The sequence below is a fragment of the Haliotis asinina genome, chromosome 16, assembly GCF_037392515.1.
Source record: "Haliotis asinina isolate JCU_RB_2024 chromosome 16, JCU_Hal_asi_v2, whole genome shotgun sequence".
Classification (NCBI taxonomy): domain Eukaryota; kingdom Metazoa; phylum Mollusca; class Gastropoda; order Lepetellida; family Haliotidae; genus Haliotis; species Haliotis asinina.
The window spans coordinates 22,806,804-22,813,444 of record NC_090295.1 but is presented as its reverse complement, the minus strand read 5'-3'; the positions used below and the strand labels follow the sequence as shown (position 1 = coordinate 22,813,444).

Here is a 6,641-nt window from a genome sequence, read left to right as displayed (position 1 = left end):
ACAATAACTTAGATCTCTTTAGCAACATTTATCTGTTGTTCTGCATGAGCAATAAAGCGCTCGTATAATATAATTTCAGTTGACATTTCTAATCTCTTCCCACTGTATTCGCTTTAAGAAACCGTATTTCTTTAATCATATATATCTTCTACAGAAATTGTCATGATATTCAATGTATCTATATACGTGTACATGTATATCAATATACTTGAAAGACGTGATATATTTTGCCTTGCCATGTGTAGTATATCTGTGAATTAAAATGGAAATTAAAACGACTAAAAAAAAAGAAAAAACTCTCTGACACATCATGGTTGACAATAGAAAAAAAGACCTATCATAGTTAAAGGTCATGAATGTCTGGGTACGAGGTCTTTAACATTATAACATAGTTCATGGTAAAAAAATCATTCCCAAAGGCGTTAAAAGTCGATACATGGTCTGCAGGGGCTGTAAAGTTCAGCATAGAGAAAAGACGAAATACTCACCTCCAGTGGAAGTATTATGAGGAAGACTGTCGGTCAACAATCAAAGATCTTGTGACATCTTGCATTGATATATACGAAAAAAAACGAACCGCGGCGGTGTCGATGACTTTAGATTATCAATTCTCTTTCAGGTCTATCTGTCGTGCTGTTCGGTTAACGTACCTGACAATTGTTACAATTATTTGTTCTTGTTTACATAGCAGAGAGAATACGCAACTCACGCTTTCACTTTACTGGCAACATCTAGAATTCTGCAATCTGGATGATACTGTAAATAAATATCACTGAATATTTATTTGAGGGGAAACTAAAGAAAGATATTTTTTGTATTGTCAAATAGGAAGATGACAGATTATAAAGTAGAGAGCTTATATCACTGGTTTGTTTATTTTTACATAGAACAATCGAAATTGACTTGATAAGGGTGGTTGTTGGGTATTTGGCCGATAGTCAGGTGGCCTAATGTCTAACTGTAACCGATATCACTCAGGTTAACTGTGAACAAGTATTTGGGTATTGGTGAGCTATGTTATGAACTTACCATCCTAGGAACATGAATGCTTGTTATGTGCCAAAAGTCGGACACGCACTATCGAGATACGTATGGTATCGTAACCTCAGTATCAAGATATGTGTGTCATCGTGGCATAGGTACCGAGATTCGTATCATATCGTGACTTCATTATCAAGATATCTATCGTATCGTGGTCTTGGTATCGAGATACGTATGGTATCGTAACCTCAGTATCAAGATATGTGTGTCATCGTGGCATAGGTACTGAGATTCGTATCATATCGTGACTTCATTATCAAGATATCTATCGTATCGTGGTCTTGGTATCGAGGTACGTATCATATCGTAACCATGAACTAGGCAACTGCAAATCAAGATAACGGATGCCACAGAGCAGTGTACTGTAGGAGGGTGTACGAGGCAATGACAAGTGACATGCATCGTGACGTCGAGTTACAGGAATACGCATGATTACGAGGGGGCAGACAAGAATAGCTTGGTGACGCCAATAGAGTGACAACGTGGACAGAACGTGGCATGTGTGTTGGGTTGGGCAGAATGTGCAATATGAGATGGCATGGGCAGAATGTGCAATGTGAGGTGGGTTGGGCAGAATGTGGAATATAAGACTGGTAGGGAAGAGTGTGGAATATAAGACTTGGTGGGCAGAATGTGGAATATGAGGAGGGGTGGGCAGAATATGGAATATGAATGAGGAATACGAGGTGGTGTGGGAGGAATGTGGAATATGAGGTGATGTAGGCAGAATGTGGTATAACAGGTGATGTAGGAAGAATGTGGAATAAGACGTATTGTGGGGTGAATGTGGAATATGAGGTGAAGTATGCAGAATGTAGAATATCAGCTGATATTTAGTGATGTGGAACACATTAATTAATATCAGGTGATGTAACTTGGATATAGATTATGTGGCCACTGTGCATGCCATTTGCAGCATTCACGATACTCTTTCAATGGTGGATATTATTTACGTGGAAGTCATTCAAACTAAGTTCAGAGGGAGTCGTCTTTTGTTCATACAGACACGCCTGCAGCTGAATCTTTATACGACACTATACCAGGAAGTAGTTTAAAGTTACAGAACAGTCTGACAGACGTCTGTAGTGTAAAACTGTCTCGGGCAGCTGACAGAACGTGCTAGGTGTTGATAGTTCAAATACTCAACTATGAACCTGTGGGTAAGTGTTTACCTTTACTTTTGAACAAATAGCAAATGAGAACACACAAAAGTAAATTTCTGGAAACCGAAACCTAACTTCACTGAATGTTGTCTTTTTCCATTTATTACACTAGTTAACTGTACTCCATTCTATGCACAGTGTGTTGTTTGCACAGGTTTCTTTTCTAGCACACACATTACTGAACACTAAGTTTAGTTCCGCCAATTAATATGCTTCAATCCTTATTGACAACCTCATACATTCTTGCGTTCAATCTCGTAGACTAGATCTCTGGATGGGGTTGTCAGGCTCGCGAACTTGGTTGACACATGCCGTCATGTTCCAATTATGTGGATCGATGCTCATGTTTGGTATATTTGGTCCAGGCTCGATTATTTACAAAGCGCCGCTAGAAACTGAATAGCTGAAATATAGCTGTGAGTTTCGTTAAACAAAATACAAACACATCTTTAAAGGTACTTTTACCTACAATCTCGTTATTGTACATTAGTATATTCATATTGTAATTTTACTTACTATTTACAACCTGTATTTTATCATAATGAATCAAGTCAACTCAATTTCCTTGAAAAAAAACCCTAACAAAACAATAAATGTGAACTGACATAAAAATCCTTGTTGGACGTAACCATGGTATTCCTCGTGAAGTATTCTGCCATGAAATACTGAACTTAAATTGAACCTATATAAAATCTTAAGTAAAGACACAGAGGAAGTCTCTTGTTGTTTTGTAAAAGGGGATTGGATTTCAGATTGTTGTGATATTCTTCCCCATATCTGAAGGCAACAAATACGCGAGTGACGAGATATATAATGCCTAAACATAAACCACCACTTCATTGTCTGACAAACCGAACATACTCTCTTGTTGCACCTGAGGAAAGGTGGGTTTCGTGCAAGGAAACAACTGCTGTGCTTGGTTTTACCCATCGTGATCACGGCTGAATGATTATTGCAATTATCATCATGGTTGTGGCTTTGACCCTGTCACAAGACACCTGGGTGACGTTCCACACAGCGATCTTAACGCTACGACTACCATTGTTAAAGTATGGGAGTTACGATCGCCTGATGTTTAAGATCACAATCCTAAGCTGTTTGAAATAGTTGCAGTGTAAAAAGGTTTGCATTCCTCCCTTCCTTTGAGACCAACTTCAGTTTTCAAACCCCATGTATGTTTTATAAATCTTAGTTTTAATCAAGGAAGTTAATTATATTTATTTTTTTTCAAAATACTTTTCCAAACGAAGATTAATAAAGGCTTTTAAGACATAGGAATGTACACCATAAGGAAAGTTAAAAAACAACAGATATTATGTGTACGATTTTATACGAGTGCTATTGTCATTCCAGAAAGGCTATTCCAAACCATCACAATACAGTTGATACAAGGGACATAGACCAAGAACTATCTACAGCAAAAACAATGAACTAATGACATAACCAGTACATGTGAGCACTACTACTTTATGCTTTAGAGCAGGAAGAAATCAGCACAATCAGCTGTTGGTTTGACTCTCAACTGGAAAATTTCGTACTTGTCTCATTTAGCTGAACGTCAAAGATCTAGAAAAGAGAGACATAAAGTAATGTTGATTTACAAATGTCTAACAGTGAAGTTTGTAAAACTTATCACTGTTTTGACAATTACCCGTGCTTTTTCAGGTAGGGATATTTACTTGTCCTTATACATGCTTGTGAGAGGTATTACTTAAGGCGCAGGATTTCACATTTTTGTCAGCATCAAGTTTCATCACAATTTGATTGTAGTGTTTTTACCAGTCTTAGAATGTTAGAATTGTGTAGAAGCGTTCAGTTATGCCTGTGAAGAAATATAACTCAGTCTATTGAGAATGATAATTCCTTTCAGATTGGACTTGGGATAGCCATATTGCTGACGCTGCTCCTTGTGTCAGCAGATGGATCATCACTTGATTGTCACCTCTGCAGTTGTTTCGAAACAAAGGATGAAGTCATTGCAGATTGTTCAAATAGATCCCTACCATCGGTTCCCGGTCACCTCCCATACAATATCACAGAGCTGACTCTCAGTCATAACAGAATGCCATATATTGGCAAACAACTGAGGAAGTATAGCTCTTTGAAACGTCTGAATGTGTCATTCAACAAACTCAACATGCTTAGGAGCAACGATTTTGGTGAGCTGACACAGTTACACGTTCTGGTGCTCAGTCATAATCAACTATCCTTGTCCAAAAGTGTTTATCCAAAAGGACTGTTCCGGTTTCATAAGAAACTGAAGGTTCTGAAAATGGAAAATAATTCTCCTGTAGAATCTGAAGGACAAATCCAGTACCCAGACGTAACTTTCCAGGATCTGTTATCCCGCCAGGAACTTTACACTGATGGGCTGAAGAATCAAATGTTTGGAGAAGGCTTTAGATACACCAACATCACAAAACTGAGCATTGGAGGAAACTGCAATATGAGGAACGTTTCAAATGAAACATTCCGCTATTAAGATAGAGTAACACACTTAGACATTTCGAATTGTGAAATAACTGATATTATCATATTAGTCAATCTGCATTTGAGAATCTCCAAAACATGTACACGTTAGACATGTCCCACAATTCCGATCTTGGATTAGACAAGGCTTTTGCAAGTTTGTAGGTCTTCGTAATTCTTCACTGAAAATTTTAAGAGCAAATAAATTGTACAGATATCGAGGTATCGGCATTCTCGTAACCGCGGAGCATGTTAAATACATGTCTGATATGGTCCTTGAGGAATTACACATAGATGACAACCGGATAGAAATACTGGATCCTCGAGTACCCATCCTCATGCCACAAACTCTGAAAGTTGTTTCAATGCGAGAAAACATGTTTTCATTTGGTTTGTATCTTCTAACACTAACATCAATGACCAACCTGCAGTTTGTGGATGCTTCGTCGGGTCACTTATCCCATGCTCGTCCATTTTCAGTCAGGAACGCAAAAATGAGTTACGCCATTCCTAGAATAAGATTTGGCAAAAATATACTAAAGACTTTGGATCTGTCGTATAATGTCTTTACACAGTGGATTGGACCAGTTATTGGGCTTCATCATCTAGAATTCATTGATGTGTCCCACAATTATTGTGATTTTATAAACACAGACTTCTTTGATGATTTCATTTCCTTGAGAATACTGAACATATGTTTCAATTATCTTGGCTATACATATTCTGATGGAACATTCAGTATGTTGTTCAAGTTTGAACATCTGCATCTATCAAATAATAAACTGAGTAGTCTGCCAAGAGACGTTTTTAAGGGCATAGAAAATCCAACTATTTGAATAAGTGGAATGGCAACATTGTAGACCTGAAAAACTTGAAACTTTTAGATTTATCCGATAATCTCTTTGAGGAGCTTGATGTCATCTTTAGAAATCAGATTGATGACAGTAAGAGCAAAGGACTGAAAATGAGACTTGATAAAAACCCATGGAAATGTACATGTGAAACACTGAGCTTCTTGAAGTGGCTGGACATGAAACGAAATCGTGTTTATAGTGTTCAGGACCTACTCTGTACGGGTTCTGATGGTAGCCAGAAAAACATGACCAACCTACATGACATCATTATGGAACTGGAGAAGAGCTGTGCATCCTACATTGGTGTTGTGATTGGGGTGCTCAGTCTCATCATGTTGGTCCTGATATTTACCGTGACGGGCATCGTGTACAGATACAGGTGGAAACTGAGGTACCTCTACTACGTTGCCCGTAACCGACACAGAGGCTACCTGCCTGTAGAAGAGGAGGATCAGGAGTTCGAGTTTGATGCCTTCATATCCTACGCTGATGAGGACCGTGGACTTGTGGTTAGGAACATGAGGCAGAGGCTTGAAGAGATGCAAGGTCTAAAGCTCTGTATTCATCACCGAGACTTGTTGGAGAAGCTATTGCTGCCAACATCCTAAATGCTGTACAATCCAGCAGGAAGACGATGATTGTCCTGTCAAGACACTTCTTGAGGAGCTACTGGTGTAAGTACGAAGTGGAGATGGCTAAGATGGAGAGTATCTACACTGGACGGAACATCCTGCTGGTTGTTGTCTTGGAGAACATCCCTGTGAAAGACCTGCCCCCTGACATTGTGGAATTGATGTGTCAAGATTCCTGTGTAGAGTACACGGATGATCAGGATGATCAGGAAGTGTTCTGGCAGAATCTAGAGCGAGCAATACGTAGGATGTAATGTGCTGATGCGTTGATGTCACTTCTTTTAAAGCTGACATTTCCATATATATTCCAACATTTTCTGTTCTTTAGCAAATTGTTTCGTCTTCCAAATTAAAAATATAGCTATATTTGTAGTTGTATGTGATACGATGCTTGACTCTCGATGAGTATTATTGCGTACAGCTATTTTCAACTCTTGAGCTTGTAAAAAAACGTGTAACTTTAATGAGTTGAACTTCCCATT

The 6,641-nt window shown here is 38.5% G+C and overlaps 1 pseudogene; it reads left to right on the top strand.

Moving 5' to 3' along the window:
- Positions 1 to 2,189: 2,189 nt before the first annotated feature.
- LOC137268710 (toll-like receptor 4) lies at positions 2,190 to 6,413 on the top strand (annotated as a pseudogene).
- The last annotated feature ends 228 nt before the right edge of the window (positions 6,414 to 6,641 follow it).